The 22,612-nt window shown below is 29.0% G+C and overlaps 2 long non-coding RNA genes across 2 annotated transcripts; both read left to right on the top strand.

Moving 5' to 3' along the window:
- Positions 1 to 18,902: 18,902 nt before the first annotated feature.
- Positions 18,903 to 21,539, top strand: LOC137836409 (uncharacterized). The gene is made up of 3 exons (XR_011085257.1): positions 18,903 to 19,216; positions 20,972 to 21,052; positions 21,328 to 21,539. It is a non-coding gene; the product is annotated as an uncharacterized lncRNA (long non-coding RNA).
- Positions 19,227 to 19,943, top strand: LOC137837135 (uncharacterized). Its single transcript, XR_011085369.1, has 3 exons — positions 19,227 to 19,518; positions 19,598 to 19,722; positions 19,809 to 19,943. It is a non-coding gene; the product is annotated as an uncharacterized lncRNA (long non-coding RNA).
- Positions 21,540 to 22,612: the final 1,073 nt, after the last annotated feature.

The following is a 22,612-nucleotide window of genomic DNA, read 5'->3' as shown; positions in this document are numbered from 1 at the left end:
TATTTTTACATTTCTACGATTTACAATTTGTTTAGATGCTAGAATTTTCATTGTCAAAACTATCAGACGGTCTAATACATGATTATTGATTACATGGTTTGATAGTTGCATTTATTTTTTATAATTCTTGAATTCATCTGTGTTTTACTTACTGTTTTAATTTTAGATTGTAGTTTTAATTCCCTCAATATTAATTATTTAGGGATAATATGAAGCAATGGATATATGTATGAGATGTGTCTTTGGGGATTCAAACTAGGATAGAGAGTTTAACCTTGTAACGTCGAAAGATGCAACCTTCTCTAGTGAGCAAACCTTGTGATTTTTTTATCACAAAGATAATTTTATTTGTCTTGAGCAATGAATGACTTGTCGAAAGAATGTTTGTGTTGAAACAAGAATGACTTGTTGGAAGAATACTCGAGTTAAACCAAGAGTGGTTTATTGAAAGAACAATTGAGTTAAGCCAAGAGTGACTTGTTGAGAGAGTATTTGGGTTGAGCCAAGAGTGGCTTATTGAAATATTACTTGAAATGTTTGTACTTCGTAGTTGTAGTTTGCTTAGCAGAACTTGACAAGTTGCTCAAGAATTGGACATAGTCTGCGCTATCAGATGAACTAGTATAAAAATACCGAGTAATTCTTCTTTCTTTAACATTTTACATTGCACGTTATTTACTCCATGCTAATTGAAAAGGGTGAAGTTTTTCAAACTAAGTTTGTAAAAATATTTTTAAGATCATCTAACCATTCTTAAACATATTGTTTGACTGCGAAGTATCAAACAATAGTTGTGAAAAACAACAATTTTTTCAAAACACAATTCACTCATTCCTTCTTGTGTTTTTCTTGTTTTTCACAAGTTACATAAGAAAATAATAAAGTTTTTCTTTGATTGTTGACCACAAAGGTGACCTTAAAGAGAAAAAATAAAACAAACCATAATTGTCCCTACCTTAGAAGATAAAAGAACTTTGAAATTATTTTGGGAATAGGTTCTTGAATAAGTGTGGGGTTTACTTCATTTTCCTTAGCTTACCTCCTCATGTTATTGAATCATTATTGAAAAGGATGGAAAAAAGAAAGAAAGAAAGGAATAAGACATAAAAAAGGAAAGAAAAAAAAACACAAGGGTAGGTCATCTAAAATAAAGGTTAGCCCGTCTAGTGCATGATAAAGCAATAAAAAATGTTGTCTTGAAAAGAGGAGTTAAATTGTAATGCTATTTACACTTATTTTTGGAGTTATTCACATTGTTTCTCTATTTTCTATGGTATTTCCCTCATTTTACCTACCTTAACCTTAGTCTCATTACATTCCATTTGAAAGTTCTTTTGATCTATGATTGCATGTTATTCAATTATTGTAGATATTAGAGTTTTACTAAGCCTATGGCCATGTTTGTTTGCATGAGTGTGTTGAGTAAAAATACTTAAGAGTTGGAGAGCGTCTACTGAAAGTTTTATCATTCTTGATTCATTCTTTGATTTAAGTTAACTACCTGTATGTTAAGATACAGTGAATTTCATGTATATTTGTCTTGATTCTTTGATTTCTTGGAGATTGTACCATGTATGATATTTGCGTTTCTAGGATCAATTGTAACTTTGTCATCTGTATTTTCACTGTATTCCTTGATGAGCTATAAGTTTATAAAGTGTTTTGCTTGAGAGTGCAAAAAATATAAGTGTGGAGATATTTGATGAGCATAATTTTATTCACACTTATAAGCTGTAATCATTGCTTTCTAAGATTGAATTTTTGAATAAATTCATTGTTTAAAATAGGATTTATCTAATTAGATTTATTTGGGTCTTAGCTATTTTTACTAATAGTCTTGTATTTTTAGTCATAACAAATAGTCTATTATTTCTCATAGTAGACAATCTGACTAAATGGTATAATGATTACATGGAGTAGATGGACCAATAACTCATGAAGAAAGCACCTTAACAACATCAAGTGTAGTGAAGACAAATGTGTACAAAGAGTCTAATGTGAATATCTTAGACTAAACAGTCTGATAGACGGTCTGAAGGAAGCGTCACTACACTGATGTGCAAATCTGATAAAGTGTTTGCGACTACGAGTGGGCTTGATGAATCAAAATTCAAGTTCCTTCTCTGAATCAAAACAAAAAATGATATTTGAGTAGAAGAATTAGAGAATAAAATATAATCTTATAAATAAAATAAGAAGCAAATCAGCTAAAAAATTAAGAATGAAAAGAATCGCGCAAAATTGGAAACAAAATCCAAAAATTCTGAAAAGTTGAAAATTGAATTTTTTTTAAAATTATCTAAACAAAAATATAATTATGAGATCTTAGGAGCAAAGAAACTTATAAAAAGATGCAAGCTTAAGGAGAAATGATTGAATCCAATGGTTTTCCACTCTGGGACATGTTCGTAAAATAGAGCATTAGCATTTTCTTAATTTTTTTATTCTTCTTTTGTAATTCTTTCGTTTTGATTTTGTATGGAAGACTAAATTCCCTTGGATTGATTGATTTCAGAATGAATTTTGATATTTTTATTCAATAAAATTTTGTTCTTAAATTTTTTTTTGCAACCGTATGAGTTTTTGAATTGTGATTTCTATTAAGAGATTTTTTTTAACGCATATCTAAAAATATATCCATGATTATCGTGTCTATTATGTCATCTAAGTCTCTCTTTACACATTATTTAATTTTAATAATAATTGATATTGATTATATTTTTTTTTTGAAGTTGGATTGAATTAGATTTAACATAGAAAAAAAATATAGAAACCCATCCACCCTCATATTTTTTTTAATGAGTTGGATAATGGGTTTTCTAAATTGTATCTAACCAAATCGAATGAATGCCCCTGATCGGAGGTTACTGATTCCTCCTTCCTCAGTAAAATAAAAATAGAAGACGGGTTATTTAAGTAAATAAAAATAAAAGCAGTATATTTAAAAAAAATCGAGAAGAATAGTGCTCTATGTATTTATTGGAAAAAGGTAATCTTAATTCCTAAGAAATAAAGTAGCAGTGCAGTAAAATATGGAGACAAAATTAATTTACTTTTGCAATTAATGCGGCTTTCCCAAATATTTCAATCTTGAAATATTTTTAAGGTCTCTATCTATTCGCAATTTTAATGTCTGTATTTTATCTTTTAGTTTTAGTCTCCTACTTTAGAAAAATGTAATTGTGATATAATCATTAATTTTGTTAATATTTTAATTCATCTATTTATTTTCAATTTAACTTTTTGACTTAAAATACCAAGGTACCATAAAAATTGTTTAATTAATTAAAATTTAAAAAATGATAAATAAACATGAGTAAAATTAAAATTTGAGTCAAAATTAAATATTTTTAAAAGGATAAGGAGTGACAAAATGAGTCAATTTGACCACTTTGATCTGATCTATTAGTGGTCCGCCAAACGTTGAGTGGACTAGGTTGACTCATCAAGGTTATTACTGGTCCGCCAAACGTTGAGTTCAAATTTGTAACATACTTCATCATAGAGGAGTAAATTCTCCCTCCACCTCCATATTAATTATGAAAAAATTGGTTTTAATCTTTTTAAAAATTTTAAGTAACACTAAATGAAACATATCCTTAGATCTTTAATATTTAAATAACCTCAACTGCACCCTTATATCTCTTTTTTAGCTCCATACCTCTCTTTTAGCTGCAACACTTTCATTAATCTCCAGTCATGGAGATTGAGAGAGCAATTCCATCATTTAAGCGTGTATGAGAGGGTTGACGAGATTCGTTGTATTCAATATTCCTCAATGCGATTTTTTTTTTTAGTTTTGTACTTCGTTTTTGCATCTCGCTAGTTTTTTTGTCTAGGTTCTGAGCTTCCAAAAAATGAAAAAAAAAATGAAAACACAACCACCACTAATAAAAACACTACAAAACTTACATCAACACCACCCCCCACCACAAGTAATCACCACTACTTGAAAATGAAAAAGAAGACACCACTCTCTCCACCATACTTAAAAAAATATTGTTGATATTAAAAAAAGAATATCAAGGTACATAAAGAATTTTGCCTTATAAAGTGGGTTGGTGATCCATCTTGTCTGTAATTCTTCGGATTGACAGGTTAGACAAACTAAATCAATATGATCAATATGGGTTGGGTTGACGGATTCAAAAGATTTACTTGTTTCACCTAAATGGTAGCGGATTGGCGGATTTACCCACAAGACCAAGTCCACTTTCCCATCCTAAAATCAAGAATCAATAATTAAAAGAATATCAAAATTTGAATTTAGTTAAAAGAAAACTACAAATAGACCTATTGTAGGGCAGTGATTAAAAATAGAAACAGGATGTTAGCAAATGTGGGAACGTTTGAGGATTGGAAAGAGAACAGAACATGTCCCTGTCGAGTGCAGTGACGCAGCAAACATATCTTAGCACAAGATACACTTAGTTGCAAACATGCAATGCATAAGACACTACGATTCGCCGTTTGGTACAACGTTAAGATTTTACAAGATTTGTGTCGCACGCGTTGTGCTCTGACTCCGAAAAGTTTATGACACTCTTTCTGTTCTTATTGGGGCGTGGAAATGACGCGCTATTACTTGAGAGTATTATAAGTAAGCTGGGGCAAGCACTTTTATGAATTGACACGTGGTTCGCCAATACAACGGAATCACGTGTCCACATTCTCCAACCTCCTCTCATCCATCACATACCTTTACTTCACATAATTTTACAATGGTAACCCCACCCAATCATGAATTTTCCATTTTGGTATTATTATTGTACAAATAAAAGAAATTATTTAATTTTATATTTTAGGATTAAATATATTTTAGATATTTAAAATGTGAGTTTCTATTTTTTCAATACACGTAATTCATCCATGTTCTAAGGTTTTGTTTTATACTAATGTGACTCTATTAAAGATAACTAAAATGTAATCAATTATTGTTTTAATTTTAGTTCCTTTGAAATTTTTATTTGTTTTTAGTGCTTTTAAATGGGAAAATCACTATTTTTTATTTAATATTATACAATATTAGTTCATTGTTAATGTATTAAATAGAAATTCCGTTGATTTTTTAAGTGATTCGTAGTCTTGTGATATATAATATAAGGTGACACTTTAAAAATCTTTAAAATCTATAACTAAATGCTGTGTATTTACCTTAAAATAAACATTGGGGGTAAAAAAATTATTTGAAACTTTTAAGATGAAAATCAAAGAAAAATATTTAATAAAAGTTAAAACTAAAATTCAAATTTTTTATATAAACTAGAAACAGTCATTTGAAATTTTGTACGGATAGAAAATGAAGAAAAAAAATATTTCATATAGATCAACATCAAAATTCACTAAAATTTATTTTAATTTATATTTTATATTCAATTATTATTATTATTTAAAAAATTCTATTTTATCATTATGTTCTTACACTTTTACAGAGTTAGATATGTGATGACATACTAAGGTGTTAAAAAATAAAAAAATAATTGAAACATTGTGGCTATATTTGTATATTTTACAAAGCAATGCCATTTTGGATAAAAAAAATTGCATGGCATTGCACTACATTTAAACGTTTTAAGGGACTAGTAACATGTTTGGAAAAAAACATCAATAGTAAAATATATAAAATTAGTAACACACTAAGTGATAAACATATTTTGGGTTAACCTATATCTTATTACTAAAATTTAATTGGGCTACTTATTTTATTTGTAGAATTTGGTTAGATAGTTTGTTTTTTAGAAATATATTTTGATTCTTTAATTTTATTTTATTTTTACTTTGAGTTAGTCTCTTCCTTTCATAAAATTTAGACTATGATATTGATAGTGATTCATACTACAATATAATTAATTTCAATGTATTCGTGGTTAAAAGTTATTACTTTTATTAATTAATTAAAATTATCCCGAGTGTAAAATGTGTCTATTTAGATTTTTTTTAACATGTAAGTGGAAGTTACTATGGAAACGGGCATTATAAAATTTTGCAAATAAATTATACTTCTTAATAATATTTCTTGGTCAAAAGTATTTACAATAATAACTATAGAGATGATAAATTTCGGTGATGATTTCTTAAGAACCGTCATAGTAGATGTCATATAACTCCAACATAAGGTCTTCTTCACATTTATGAAAGCATCCACTGCATTTTCTATTTATGCCTCTGTGTTTGTGTTTTATTGTTCACACTGTGGACCTATTGGTGGTTTCATCGTCGTTATGCTCTATTCACACCACCTCCCTACCCCCTTCCTTATTCTTGCCTCCTTCTCTATTCTTGCTTCCAAGCTTTTACAAACACACAACCAAATCAATGCAAGTAAACAACTTAAGAAACAAATCTTGAACCTTTGAATACCCACCTAGTAACACCTTGTTAATATACTAAGCATGGAAACCCTATCAAGAAAACAATCTAAAGACAAAAAAATGAATTGAGATATACAAACAATATCACTATGAACAAGATCAACACAATGAAAAGAAAAATTTGGGTCAACCTTTATGTTTTCTTCAAATCAAGATATTGATCACAAAATTTCACAAAAAAAGCTTCAACAATAGTTTTCAACTCCCTTTGGACTCTCTCATAGTAAGTAAAAAGATTTCAAGAAGAATGGTTTTCATTTTGTGTCAATTGGTATTGAAATGACATAGTTATATATATAATCCAGTCTAATAATTTTAATAGATTAAAACCGATTTAATTGATTAAAACAAATAATTCAAAGAAAGACTTTTAATGGGTTAAAACTACATTTAAATATGTTAATTTCGCTTATTAGTGATATTAATCGATTAACTCGTTGTTTTGACAAATTAAAACATAAGGGTTCAATACATTGATTAAGTTTTTTTTTTAATATATTAAAAACTTGTTTTAATATATTAAAATGGTAAGTATAAAACTATTCATGCTTTTAAATTATTATAATTGATTAAAATGTTTCATGCGATCATTATAGGCTAACAAAGAACATTTACCTATCACCAAGAAAAGCTTTAATTATGTTCATGAATTTGTGAAGGTGATAAAGGTCTCAACATATCATAGTTCCTCTGATGTGATTATGAAGATTCTACTAGGCAACAAATTCTTTTATTATGAGAATCCAATCCAGTTGATTGGTGATTAAGCCTATAGTGGGCTTGGTGGCAAGTAGTGATTCTTGCTTAAAAGATTAACCAAGGTGGAGATTTGTGAAAACTGTCTCAGTAAAATCTTGTTAAGGTTTATAGATTGTCTGATAGTTTGTTATCCTCCAATAGTTGAAGATCGTCTTGTGGTTCAAGATCATCTATTTCGACCAACTCTTTTGTCTTCATCAATGTGTTTATCTTTAGAGCATTTAATGGTATAAGATCCTCTTCCTTGTATTAGACCTTAATGGTATCATATCCTCTTCCTTGTATTAGACCTTAACTTCCTCTGACTATCATCATAGTATGCTTACATGACGTTTTGAGTTCAATAGTGGAAGCATTGTTTATGTGTTTTCTCCACTAGTTTAGGTGTGGTTTACAAAATTTGTTATGATAGTTATTCTATATAAATATAACATTGTATTTAACAATTTCGATTTAACTGAGAGTTTTAGGTTTAACTTATAATAGAAGATTGTTAGTTGAGCGAGAGTTTACTAGGAGAGGAACTTCGAGTTGTAATATTTGTTTTATACTGAATTTCTGACTGTGGATGTAGATTGAAGTTCATTAACACTTTACTTGAATCACATTAATTCTCTATGTACGTTTCTTCCTTATTATCCCTTATTATCCTTCTACTTGTTATTTGTAGGTTTACTTTGTTAGCTATTCTTCGTTTGTGTGGTAGACGGTTTGAGTGAGTTTGTTTAATATATTTCCATTACACTTATAATTAATTTATGTTATCTATTTATTGTTTTTGGTTTTATTTTAATTATTATTATTATTTTAATATTTTCTTTGTTTTTATTTATTTTTTCAAGAAAGAAGAATTATTCTCGCTCAAGTAAAGTTGTATCAGTTAAGTGAGAGAAGTTAGAGAGAGTCATGGATCACACAAGAAATCTTGCTCAAGAAAATTGTTTACTCGCATGAGCTTAAGTGAACCATGAAGACATTTAAGCGAGAGACATGTGGCTTGTACACTTCAAGTCAACTATTATTCCTACGTTTACTCTCTGTTGTTACTGAGAAAATTATCTGGAAGACACTCTCAAAATGAGTTGTGAAGAAAAATACTAACTCAAAATCTTAAAAATTTATAACTAAACTTCACACTAATGTACCTTAACAACCTTGTACATAAGGTAGTACTACTCGGACAAAAACATGTTATACTCTTCATATTTCAGTATTATTGTAATTTAAGTCATAAACAACTAAACACTTTGTTGTTAAAGATTTATCCTCTCTTATCATCATTAACCAAATCAATTTCATAATTTTAACTTGCAGTTGAGAAATTCGTTTATAAATTATGATCTAGGTATAAATTATTAGTCAACTTTTAATTATCCAACTTTAATGTGTTGGTTGCTTAACAAATTTCATCCAGAAACTGAGATATGCTATAAGTATTCTAGGTATTTTCATATAAAAAAAATCACAAGTTAACCATATTGAAATTGTTGGATTAGAGAAGAGTGAATTTTATAAGAAAGGTTAATAAAATCAACCTTTTGGTACATTGATTAAAATAAAGTTAAAAATAAATTAATAATTTTTGTTTAATATTTAATTAAATCATTTACTGTTTTTATTAAATTGATTTTAATATATATTTTCTATTTTATTATATTTTTTAATTTTTTAATCAATATATATTAAAAGGTTGTATTTAGTATTTAGTATTTAATTAAATAATTAATTTAGATTTATGAAATTTCGAAGTATTATTATTATTTAGGTCAGTAGTATTTATTCCAGATTAACTTACTAAATTAATTACCTTTAAAAGATTATTTAAATATAAAAAATTATTTAAATTAATTATTAATCATTTAATTTTAAAAAACTGTCTCTCCTAAACATAAAAAAAAAACTAATAAAAAATAAATATTTTAAATTGAAAAAAATGATAAATAAGTAGAAAAAAAAACTCATTGTGAAGTTCAACATTCAAAAAAAGTTGTTGGAAATGAGGTGTTTATGAGAGTTGAAGAAATACTGTAGGAGTGTTTATGAGGGAAGGAAGAGGATTGGTAGATGAAAAGCATGGGGTAGATTAGTTTAGTGGAATGGTCCCTTTCCCAACTCATAAATCAAAATCAACCAATCAAAACCCATTGCTGTTCCTTTCACATAACACGTGTCCTTCCTTCATGGCCCACTCCCCGAGACACACTCACTCTCATCTCATGGCTATCACTCAAGAACAATTCGTACCGTGTCTCTTCTCTGTCACTCATACATCCAATCCAATGAATCAATCACTCATTTCAATTTCAATTAAAGTCTATTTTATTTTGTACGATCACAGTGAACACCTTTTTTTTTTTTCCTTTTAATTTTACTGTTTTAGTGTTTTTTTTTTTAAATTTTTAAACTGTACTATTTTGTAACACTTCAAATCTACCTTTTAAATTTAATGAAACATATAAATTATAAATTACATATAATCTCATATAATCTAATTATTTTTCTTTTATTTGACAGTTTATTTACTCTCATAAATATAGTCATAACAAAATTAAAAAACAATATAAAGATGAGTTAAGGAAAGATATTCATTTTATCATCAATAAAGTGCAAATATAAAATTAAAAAGAGGAAGAACAAATTTAAAGGATTAAACTAACTAAATTCAGAATGTTTACTCAAGAATTAATTCTTCATGGACGAAGAAAAAAAGGAAAAAACAATTTAACAATTTCTAAAATTGAAAAATTAAACAAATGATTTTTGTCTTTTTTTTAGCACGCTATATATATGCTTTGTAATATCAAGCAAACTTAGATCTCGATGTGAACTCTAATTTGGTCCATATTTCCAATTACAAATATCTAAGGTAAAACAAGAAAAATTGATTTCACATGAATTCTTTTACAAAAATTCAACAAATTTGTCTCAACTTCAAAAAATCGTAGAAAATAAATCAACCAAATGTTCATTTTAAAGCCTCGAACATGTAGAACCCAATGAAACTAGAATGAGCCAAAAATAATATCTAAAAAAAAAGTTATGGACAAAACAGTAATAAAATGTCAAATTAGCTGAAAATACAAAATTAAAGCAAATATTTACATTGAATTCAAGTTATTACTACTAAATGAAAATCATTCAAAAATTGAAGAAAAAAAACATATTGAAAGTGTTTCCAATGTACAAAAATTATATACACGTATGCAAACAATATGTGTCATTAATGTTTCACCATATACAAATGGTTTGTTAGAATAAGATGGTGTACTAGGTTCATACGACTTATCAATGTTGTTAGTCTTCTTTTTGTTGAAAAATAGTCTAAGTACAAGAGGGTTGAATTGAACTTTTAAAAAAATTCTCAGTTTTCAAAAACTAAATTGTCATATTTTATTTCAATAAACTAATCGAATAAGTAGTTGATGGAGGATCATTTGTGAAGCAACACATGAAGCCTTTAACAAGGTCCATGACTAAGAGGATAGAAGAAGATGAAGCTTCAATAAAGATGACTTTACTATTTTGGAGAGTAGAATACTATACATTTTTTTCTATCTTCTTAGTCTTATAAAAATTGTATAGTTGTACACATTTTGGCTAGTTTTTATCTCTTATGAGATGCCCAACCCTATTAAAGTAGACATCCAAAACTTGGAAAAAAAGCTCATGGAAGGAAGTTCCACATCGCGTGTAGGATAAGCCAAAAATAGGCAAAATTGTGACGACACCTTTAGGCTTAGTATGTGACACCACCTAGCACTTGTTCTCACATCCTTTAGGCTAAGCTTGCAAAGAGAGTTATGTATCTATATATAGAACCTCATGCACTATGTATAAATCACTTTTGAAATTGAATGAGATTTAAATTTCTTTTAAGCTTTCCCTTATTCATTCAAAGGTCACAAAATGAGTAATTTTCTCTTAAGTTTTTTTTTTTCAAGGAATCTTCTTTGAAAGAGGAGCAAGCTGGGTTTGTTTTAGAAACTTGGTAATTTAAGAATTTTTCAATCTCTCTTCTCACTAAGTTCTTTTGTAGAAGCATCCATGGTACACAAGAAACAAAAATCATCATCTGTCTTCAACATAAGTGAAATGGAGCTCACCTCATTTGAGAACTCAAATCAAAGGAACAATGACAATGCTAATAGGATATCATGGATTCTTCCCTAGCAGCCAACATCAATTTTCCCTTTCGTATATAAATGGGAAGTGGTTATGAATGGCTACTACAACATTCACAAGCAATCCTTTGAAGAAGAAAAGAAGAAGCTTAAGGACAATAAGAAAATAGTTGATAATGTAAATTTTAATGCTAAATAAAAGATTGATGTTAAGGAATAAGCGAATGTTGAAACAAAAGTTAAAGTTGTAATAGAAAGCTCAAGCAAAATTTGTTATTGTTGGCAATCTAGTACATGAGCTCCAATTTATAGAATCTCCCTCTTTAAAGTCACAAGGCATTATTCCCATCCAACCATCCCCATGAAAATTTTTCTTCTAGTCATAAACGTCGTGCAATCCTTGTAGATGATAGTGAAAAAATTCATCTTTGAAGAACGCAAGGAAAGTCGTGCTCAATTGCTTGAGTTAGAACAATACCAAAATTCACAAATTGATTTGGTAGCTTCTACCTTTGGTTCTAAGATCCAAGAAATTGTGGCCCAGACCATAATTTCCCAACCTTTTAACCACTTCCCATCCAAATAGACGATAAATCATTTTCATCACACCTTGCCGCCACAACAATGATTACACACTATATTTCCAAACACTTTGTTGCTTATGACAAAAGGGGGATAAATGTTTTGATTTGGTTGTTTAAGACTTTATGTTACTTGTTGTTTTCGTATTTATATATATAATTCATCTTATGCATCTCTTGTTCATTTTTCTATCTCATACGTGTTATGTCTATGTGTTATATACATAAATAATGTACTTTCACTAATACCTATTATATGCTCAAATATTTTCTATATAATGTTAAATGTTTTGATAGTTTCCTTAACTATGTGCCTACCAAATGTAATAATCAATTCAAAATTTATAATATTATTCATCATAAAAAAGGAGATTGTTAAGACTTGAAAATCTAATGCGTGTCTAAAAAAATACTATACCATCTTTCATTGTAAATTTGTGACGCTTACAAATATAATTAAGTAATTAAATTATTAATACAATCCTTATTTTTATTATGAACATTCTACCATAGGTTATGTTTAGCAGAGTTAATGTTATATCCATCAAAACCTTCTATGTTATTATAACTATGAGTTAGATAATTCATCATTAATTAAAATAGTTAACAATAACTAGCAATGAAACTTGCACCAAATTGGTTTATATTTAAATTAATAAATATTTGAAAAACTAAGTGTTCAAATTAACACAAATACAAAAAATATTGCTTCAAACTCCATTCTATATAAGACAACAAATTATTTCAACAACATTCAGAAATGCTAAATAAGGAATCTAATGATGTTAAAATCAATTAGAAACATGAGTAAGTTAAAACCAAACATAATCAATAATCAATGTATATTTATTTGTCATATATATTTTCATTGTTTATGTTTTTTAACTTAAAAGGCATACTCAATCTTTCATGCAAAGAATAATCACATGATGAACAAAATTCAAGGATATCTTTATGTGAAGACTTAAAAAATTGTATTATCAAGCTTATAAAGATAGATATATAATCAACATTACAAAAAATGGTTATATTTCTAAACAATTGTAAAAAAACAAAGATGATATGTTTAAAAGACATAGAGATACTACAATGCATATACATTTGTATGTGATTTTGTTTTCAATGGGAGTGTGAAACATTTGTATTCATTACTCTGTTAAATTATCCACTTTTGAGTAAGCCATCCACATGTTCTCTCTTTCAGAGTTATCTTCCTTCACACAATACCTTTTATTTTGTAACCATAAACGTGATAAGAATATATGAATTAATAATCTTAAAAGAAGATTAACAAAGGATAATCATGAGTGATCTATCTTCTCATCTATAATCCAAAATTATATTTGTAAACAAAATTTTGATTAGTAAAAATTTTTAAGTGTTAACTCAAGATAATTAGATCTAACCCAAAAAATTAATGATTAACTAATATAAAATCATTGTGTGATATTACTTTTACTAAGACAATATTTATTAAACAATCTAACAATTTATAAGAAAGACTTTATTCAGTTCCTTTTTAAAGTTTATTTTCTACGGACAATCCATTAACTCATTTTAAATTCTCTAATGAACTTTACATATACCTATCCCTCTTATTAATTTAAAGACATCATAAGTAGTTCATCTTTCAATTAGTCTCACCTAACTTCTCATTCTTATTTAAAAATAAATTTTATATAACTCATTTAAAAATAAATATAATTGTGAATTCCTTTTATTTAACCTAATAATTTTCTACACCTTTCAATTTATATAACAATTCTCTTTAAGAATTTATATATTTAAAAGAATATTATTAAAACAGGTGTTTAACTCGTTATTATAAACTTAAAATTTACATTTATAATTATAAAAAAATATATTTATACCATGAAAATGTAAATAAAACTTAATCATTTTTATTATTTTTTAAAATTTATAATGAAATAGGCTAATAGAACTAGTCAAAGTTTTAAAATTATTTAAACATATTGATTTGATAAAATAATATATTAAAATATTCACTTAATGATTTTGAACTTCAGATAAGAAAATTTTAGAGCTCTGGTTGCTACATTTATCTATGGGTGAAATTGTTGATCCCTCACAAGATCTTTGTTCACCTTACCATGTTAGTTTATCAGATAATTCATCCTTGAATAGAGTTTACTCTCTCGTTACACAACAAGAGAGACAAGTTTTTGGTGATCAATCCAAGACAATGATTACTACTAGCAAAGGAGGTTATAATAACAATGCTATGATCTATGGCATGGGTGGTGGATACGGAAGAGGATATACTTCCAAAATTTGCAGTTATTGTGGAAAGACAAGGCATACCATTGATACATGCTATAAAAAGCATGGTTTTCCACCTTATTTCAAATTTAAAAATCAGAACCATCATCAAAGTCATGTAGCCTTTCACAATACAAATTTTAACAATAATGAGCAGAATCATGAAGGTTCAAAGTCAGAAGTGGAGTCTCAACAAATTGGTTTTACTCCTGAGCAGTATCAAACATTGTTAGCTCTTTTACAATAGGTCAAATCCAGTGACAATGTTTCTAGTCAAGTCTCTGTTATTCCTTCCAACATGACAACACAAACTGGTAATAATTCTATTTCTTCTTCTAGTTCTTGGATTATTGATAGTGGTGCTACTGATCACATTTGTTCATCCTTAACTTACTTCACTTCGTATCGTCAAATTGATCCTATTTATGTCAAATTACCAAATGAAAATCAAGTCATTGCCAATTATTCTGGAAGTGTTTTTCTCAATCAAAATCATGTCATAGACAATGTTTTGTATATTCCTTGCTTCACTTTTAATCTTCTTTCAGTAACAAAATTGGTTGATAGACTATCTTGTGTTCTTACCTTTGATTCTAATGGTTGTCACATTCAAGACAAAAACTCCTTGAAAATAATTGGTTCTGCTAAGATGCAAGATATACTTTATATACTCAGGATCCCATCTTACCAGAAATTTCAAATTAAACCCTTTGAATCTACACACATCATCAATACTGTTAATGTCAGTGCTAGTGATCTAGAAACCCTTTGGCATTTTCGATTAGGTCATATTTCAAATAAATGTATTGATGTTCTCAAGAATAAATTTCCTTTTGTTAAATATAACAAATCTTTTGTTTGTGATGTTTGTCATTTTGCAAAGCAAAAAAGACTTTCTTTTTCCTATTAGTACATCTAAATCGGAAAAATGTTTTGATTTGATTCATGTAGATATTTGGGGACCATACTCAATACCATTAATTCATGGCCATAAATATTTCTTGACCATAGTTGATGACTATTCGAGGTACACATGGATTTTTCTTTTGAAACAAAAATCTGAAGTTGTTAAGGTTTTAGAACATTTTGTTATTTTTGTTCAAACACAGTTTGAGACAACAATAAAAATAATAAAAAGTGATAATGGAACTGAGTTTGTCATGACTAATTTTTTTGTTAGTAAAGGAATAATACATCAAACATCATGTGTCAATACTCCACAACAAAATAGTATAGTTGAAAGGAAACATGGTCATTTATTAGATGTAGCAAGAGCTCTTATGATACAATCTCATTTACCCAAAATTTATTGGTCATATTCTGTTATACATGCTGCGCGTATTATAAACATGCTTCTCACACCTGTTTTAAACTATTCTTCCCCTCATGAAATGCTTTTCAAAACTGATGCAGATTTTAATGGATTAAAGGTGTTTGGTTCTTTATGTTATGCTAGCATTTTGTCAACAAATAGAAGAAAATTTGATCCAAGAGCATCAAAATGTGTTTTTATTGGTTGTCCAAGGTGGACAAAAGGATATATTTTGTTGAATATTCAATCAAGAGAAATTTTTGTGTCTAGGGATGTTGTCTTTTATGAACATGTTTTTCCATACCAAAGGGTTCAAGATACTAGTAATGAAACTAACAGTCCTGATATTGATGATCAAATTTTGTTTGCTGAAGATCAATCTATCTTAAGTCAGCCATCACAAGTCATTCTTGCACCTTGTGAAAATACACCTTGTGATAATGTTGAAAATAACAGTGATAATAATTGTGAGTCACAAATTGAGGTTTCAGACGTAGATTGTTCCCATATAGACCAAAACCTCAATGAAAATCATGATATAAAACAAAGTTTTGAATCAGATCCATCTGTCCGAATGAGCACAAGAATAAAAATTTCACCTGAGTATTTAAAGGATTATCATTGTAATCTTAACGTTTCTAGTACATCTTCAAGAGTTAAATACCCTTTGAATTCTGTTTTGTCTTATAGCAATTTATCACCTTCTTACAAATCTTTTGTTATGTCTCTTTCTTCACATGTTGAGCCAAACACTTATTTTGAAGTTGTGAAACATGACTGTTGGAGAAAAGCTATACAATGTGAGATATCTGCTTTAGAGTCAAATCAAACTTGGGAGATTGCTCTTCTGCCTAAGAACAAAGCTGCCATAGGTTGCAAATGGGTATTCAAAATAAAATATAAGGCTGATGGGACAATTGAAAGGTATAAAGCAAGGTTAGTGGCAAAGGGATATACACAAACAGAAGGCATTGACTACCTTGATACTTTCTCTCCAGTAGCAAAGATGACCACCATAAGGTTGCTTCTTTCTTTAGCTTCTATTTATAATTGGGAATTGAAACAATTAGACATAAATAATGCCTTTTTACATGGAGATTTGAAAGAAGATGTATACATGGTTGTTCCTCCTGGATTGACTTCTATTCCACCAGGAAAAGTTTGTAAACTAAAAAAGGCTTTATATGGTCTTAAGCAAGCTAGCAGAGAATGGTTTGCCAAACTGTCATCATTTTTGCTTTCTATGGGATATACTCAATCTATGAATGATCATTCCTTGTTCATTAATTCTTCTGAAGGATCTTTTACAGCCTTATTGGTATATGTGGATGATATAATATTGACAGGAAATGATAAAGAAGAGATTGCTCGAATCAAACAAGCCTTGAATCAGACATTCAAGATTAAAGATCTTGGGAATTTAAGATATTTTCTTGGTCTAGAAGTAGCAAGAAGTAAGACAGGAATAATGGTAAATCAAAGGAAATATGCATTGGAATTATTAACAGATGCAGGTCTTTTAGCCTGCAAACCTGCACCCACTCCTATTGATAATCATGAGAAATTTTCTTCTACTGGAAGTGTTCCTTTCACAGATATTCAAGCCTACAGAAGATTGATTGGAAGACTTATGTATCTCACTAATACTCGACCTGACATAACATTTTCTGTGCAACAACTTTCTCAATTTCTTGCTAAGCCTACAATTGCTCACTATAATGCAACAATTAGAATTCTCAGATATATCAAAGGGGCTCCAAGTCTTGATCTATTTTTCTCTTCCACTACCTCTGTTCATCTGAAAGCCTTTTGTGATAGTGATTGGGGCACCTGTAGTGATTCAAGACAATCTGTGACTGGTTTTAGTGTGTATCTTGGAAATTCTCTCATATCTTGGAAGTCAAAGAAGCAAGGAACAGTATCAAAGAGTTCTTGTGAAGCTGAATACAGGGCAATGGCCACTGTTACATGTGAAATTCAATGGCTAACTTATCTTCTTCAAGATTTCAAAGTTCCTTTTGAGCAACCATCTCTTTTATACTGTGACAATGATTCAGCAAGATACATTGCAGCAAATCCAGTGTTTCACGAGCGTACAAAACATATAGAAATAGATTGTCACGTGGTCCGGGAAAAATTAAAGAAGGGTCTCATCCATTTGCTTCCCATTTACACCACAGAGCAACTGGCTGATATTTATACCAAAGCTTTAAGTCCTCAATCTTTTAAGAATATTTGTTCCAAGCTGGATCTCATCAATATTTGCTCCCCAGCTTGTGGCGGGGTATTAAAGGATACCGATACCAGAGTTATAGAAGGATCCTAATATTAATTGGGTGTCTTTTCTAATTATCAGTTGTTTCTCTTTATAAAGGAGAATAATTTGGTGTCTTTTCTAATTATCAGTTGTTTCTCTTTATAGAGGTGAATAACCTTTATTTTGTCTTGTGTGTTATGATTCTATTATTTAATTATTGATTCTTTTCCTCTTTAGTTAAACCTAGAATGAGTGTACTACTTGTATATATTCAGACCATTTGTTTTGATTTGAATAACAAGAAAGAAGAGATATTCATTCTCATATCCTTTGTCTTCAGTTTACTCTTTTGTTCATCTCTGTTCTCTTTTGTTCATCTCTATTCTATTTTGTAATATGGTATCAGAGCCCTTTCGAGCCTATCCTAGCGAGTGTTTGTGTTGGACCTATCGTGTCACCCGCTATCGAACCACCCATAATATATAGTCCCACGCACGAGTTGGCAGTCTCGGCGTGAGGGGGGTGTGTTGGAGATCCCACATCGACTAGAGATTAGAGTCTTTCATTGTATATAAGTGGGTGCAAACCCCACCCCATTGAGCCAGTTTTATGGGGTTGAGTTGGGCTTAAAGTCCACTTCGTAATATATAAGCCCAAACAAATTAACATAGCAACTACTTATCTCGTACAAACTAAATAAAAACCAAATCATAAAAAAAAAAGTTAATAAAAATTAAAAGTTAGATAGGATTTAGATATTAAAGGTTTTTATTTTATCTTGTCAATATAACGTCATTATTATTATTATTATCAATAAAATCTTAAATTTTAAACTGATCATTTATACTAATACAAAATGAATAATGAAGGATCGATATTAAAGACTAAAATTGTTGTACAAAGACTAAAATTGTTGTACAAAGTGTTGTAACATACAGTTGTTGATGTAATTGTATACATGCTCCAACACTTTTTTTCGTTAGTTTCCTTTGTTGCAAACAACATTCAATTTAGTTATTCTATTTTTGATTTCATGTATGACCATTAGTGGTTAGTGATGTTTCCAACATACACTACAAAAAAACTTGTATATAGTGACAGTTATAATATGACGGTTATTAAAAACCACCACAATTAAATGTATAATACGACAGTTTCATAAATGTCATAATTTTTCTTCAAAATGTGGCATAAAACCACCATTATTTTCATTCGTTTTCTCCCGCCTTTCATTCCCTCCGTAGCCAATGTTTTTTTTCGTATTTAACTTTTCACTCTTTGAAATTTTTTAGCTTACCCTTAGTGTCACTTTGCTCTCTGAACCTTCTCCATTTCGTATTTCCTTTTCTCAGTGAAGCGTTCTCACCACAACCGTTCTCACCGCGTGCCTTCTCACCGCGTTCATCCAGTTTTTGAGCTTTGCGAGTTGTCATCGGAAGTAATGGAAGATGCCTTGAAACCTCTGAAGTCTGACAACTTGTCATGTAAGGTGGTTGATTTGGCTGCGGGAGAGGCACACAATCTCATTCTTACTGGTGAGTAAACCAATTCAATTTTTTGTGAAAGGAAATTGAAATCTCAAATTTCATTTTTTGGTGTGAAGTGTTGAGTTTAGGGTTGAATTGTTTGTTCCAATTTGCATGTGCAATGTAACCAAACCCATAATTGGGAGTGAGAACTTTCCCCAAACCACCGATTCAGATTTAGATTTTGTTCCAATCAAGCATTTTCCACGCAGAAACAAGGTTCCGAATGAGCCTCTAAAACCCTCTGTTATGCAGATGCAACACATAGTCAGCGTTAGAAGCTGCAGAGACATTGAACCCCTTCTTCTACCGTAGGTTCCTCTCTTCTCTCAATCTTAGCCAAATAGTGTTTGACTTGCTCTTGAAAACGTAATTGATTTTGATGAACAGAGGTTCCGATATGTGAAAGGTGATGGACTTGTTCCTAGGACAAGCCATAGAAGGAAGAGTGCAGAAGATGACGGAGACGGGAGAGTGGGTTGTCGCTAATGGCGATGCCGAAATCACTTCTTCCAGTACCTTCTCCTTTCACCAACTCCAATCTAATTTCTAATTTAACGCTAATAATCTGAACGTCATTCTTCTCTTCTTCTGTTGCAAGAAAATAATCTGTCAGTTTATGGTTCAATGGATGCTTCCAATTTGGATAACATTGTTCCTGATAGCTTATGGAGCCATCAAATTACCATTCACCAACGCCTTTCTTAACGATCTCCTGCTATGATATATCATTTGGGTAATTGAAGTTTAATATTTAATATTTCAAATCCTTTGGCTTTTTGGTTAATGTTTAAACAAATGTCTTGTTTCAAGAATTTAATGATAACAATAAGTTAAACTCTTGGAATCAATTGATCATTTCTTTGATTCAATTATGCATTCTTTTCGTTTCTTCTACACTAGATTTTGGTATGACAGGTGAGTTCAAATAAGAATTACGTGATGAATTCATGGAAGCTTGTTTACATCTTGTAAACCGTGATTTTGATGCATTGGTTAAGGACTTTGTCACTCTTGGGTATTTATATTTATTTATGTTCTCTTGAAGTTGTTAGAGTGACTATTGCTATTGAAATAAGATATCACTGCATGTAAATTTTATAGGCTTCTTCCAACAACTGTAGACAAAGAAGTTGTTACAAAGGCTTTGACAAGTTTTTACTTTATTGTGTTTAATTGAATTTTAAACAGTTGTGGTTATGTTACAGGTAGTGTTCCTCATTTTTAGAGATTGTAATTGTTAATTTTGTCACTTCTTTATAGGGGTCTTCCAAAATGTTGTTGCCAAAGGAGTTAGTAATATCATCTTTGGATATCTTGTAGGAAACTTAGGAACCACCATGTAAACTCTTTGCTAATGGTTGATGCATTAGATATAAAATTGTTGAACCTACAATATATTATATTGGAAATTTCTTTTTTGTACGGTAAGAAAAAAATGGCATATATGAAATACAATATGGAAGATTTGTATATCTTACAAGATTATAAGATTATATGCAGAATACATCAATTTTATATATCATTTTCATAACCTCTTTCTACTTTCTTTTTCGCTTCATAATTTAAGTATATATATTTTTCCTTGTGATATCACTGTACACATGTTTTATTACTATAATTGTGAAGGTGGACAATGTTTCAAACTCATGTTTTATAATTATTTTTGTTAGACTGATTTTAGCATTTTTTTTACCATAAAAATAATCTTTATGTAACTTAGTTTCGGGTGTTTCTTCTTCCATTCCCAATAATCTTTTGCAGGTCCAGGGTATAATGCAAATTATGGCAATGCTGATGCTGATATGCTGAAATCCTTACCTTGGAATTTATGGCATGAACCTAGTAAGTTTTGTTGCCTCTCAAATGTGTCTTAGTCTCAAATTTGTTTCAGCTTTACTTTTGGGTGGACTATCATTGTTTCCCTTGTATTTACAGTGCTACATTTCTAGCAATCATGGTGCTTAACTTTTTCAGATTTGATATAGTTCATCCATCTGTATAATTCCTTGCACATCTGCCTATATAATTCCCTGCATATCTGTCTTTATTATAGTATTGTTTTAATTTATTTTTTTTAAATTGAAAATTAACTTTAAATATATTTTTATTAATTCTAGGCACCAGACGTTGGAAGTGATGTTACCAAACCAAAATATTATAGGATCAAGTGGAGGCAGCAGACAAATTAGGACTTGCAATATGTTCAAATATGAAACAATTGATATTTTGACAATTTAATGTTATCATTTTGATTTACTTGTAGTCTTGATTACTTTGACATTATCAACTTTTTTCTCTCAATGAATGAATGAAGTAATTTTTTTTATTATGAATATGTTTCTATTATTAAATTATTAATATTTATCAAGTTTAATTATATTATGAAATTAATTTCTGTTATGATTTAATTATATTATGAAGTTTCAATTATATTATGAAATTAAATTGTGTTATGAAGTTTATTTATAATATAAATTTTAATTATAACATAAAATTAAATAATATTATGAAATTAAATTATAAAACAGAAATGAATAAATTATTAGAAATATTAAAAATTAAATTAAATATTTAATACTCGTATTATGATAATTATAATATAATGGTTATTATAAAAGTTAATTATGAAAATGTGGTGATTAAATTTTATAATTGTATAAAATAGATTATAAAAAAGTGGTGGTTAAATTTTATTTATTCAGAATTAAAATCATGTCAGTTAAAAACGCCACTACTTACGTATATTATGACGCTAGAATCTTCTTCAATGAATGTAAATTGCGACAGTTATAACTGACACTACTTACATATAAAAACCGCCACTACTTACACTATGTTTAAAGTGGCGGGTGTTGCAGCGGTTAGTGTAAAACCGCCACATTAAACTTTGTGGCGGCCAGTTCTATGGCGGTTTGGAAAACCGCCACAAGCGTATATTGTGGCGGTTATAAACGTCAGTTTATACGAAAATAACCGCCACAATATACACTTTTTTTTGTAGTGATAAAAGCTTTTGAAAGTGTAAGTTCTTTTTTCATTTTTTTAACAACCTACAAATACACTTCACTATATCACTAAACTAACGAGTATAAACGTTGTCTTCCTACTTTATTTCATTTAAACACACTCATGATATATAAAAATCATTATTTAAACACTATACTTTATTTTTTAATTTAATTATATATAAAAATATATTAAAAAATAAATTATGTTCATTTTCAATTACTATTTAATAATCATAAAGTAAATTAAATATAATATTTAAAATTATTATTTATTAATTTTAAATTTTACTAAATGATAAGTTTTAGAAGATATAATATTTTGGAAATAAATTAATTATATGAATACAAATATTGTGAATATAATGTAATTAACACAAATATAAGGATTGAATTT

This window comes from Phaseolus vulgaris, chromosome 4 (assembly GCF_000499845.2).
Source record: "Phaseolus vulgaris cultivar G19833 chromosome 4, P. vulgaris v2.0, whole genome shotgun sequence".
NCBI classification, from domain to species: Eukaryota; Viridiplantae; Streptophyta; class Magnoliopsida; order Fabales; family Fabaceae; genus Phaseolus; species Phaseolus vulgaris.
This window is presented reverse-complemented; position numbering and strand designations above follow the sequence as displayed.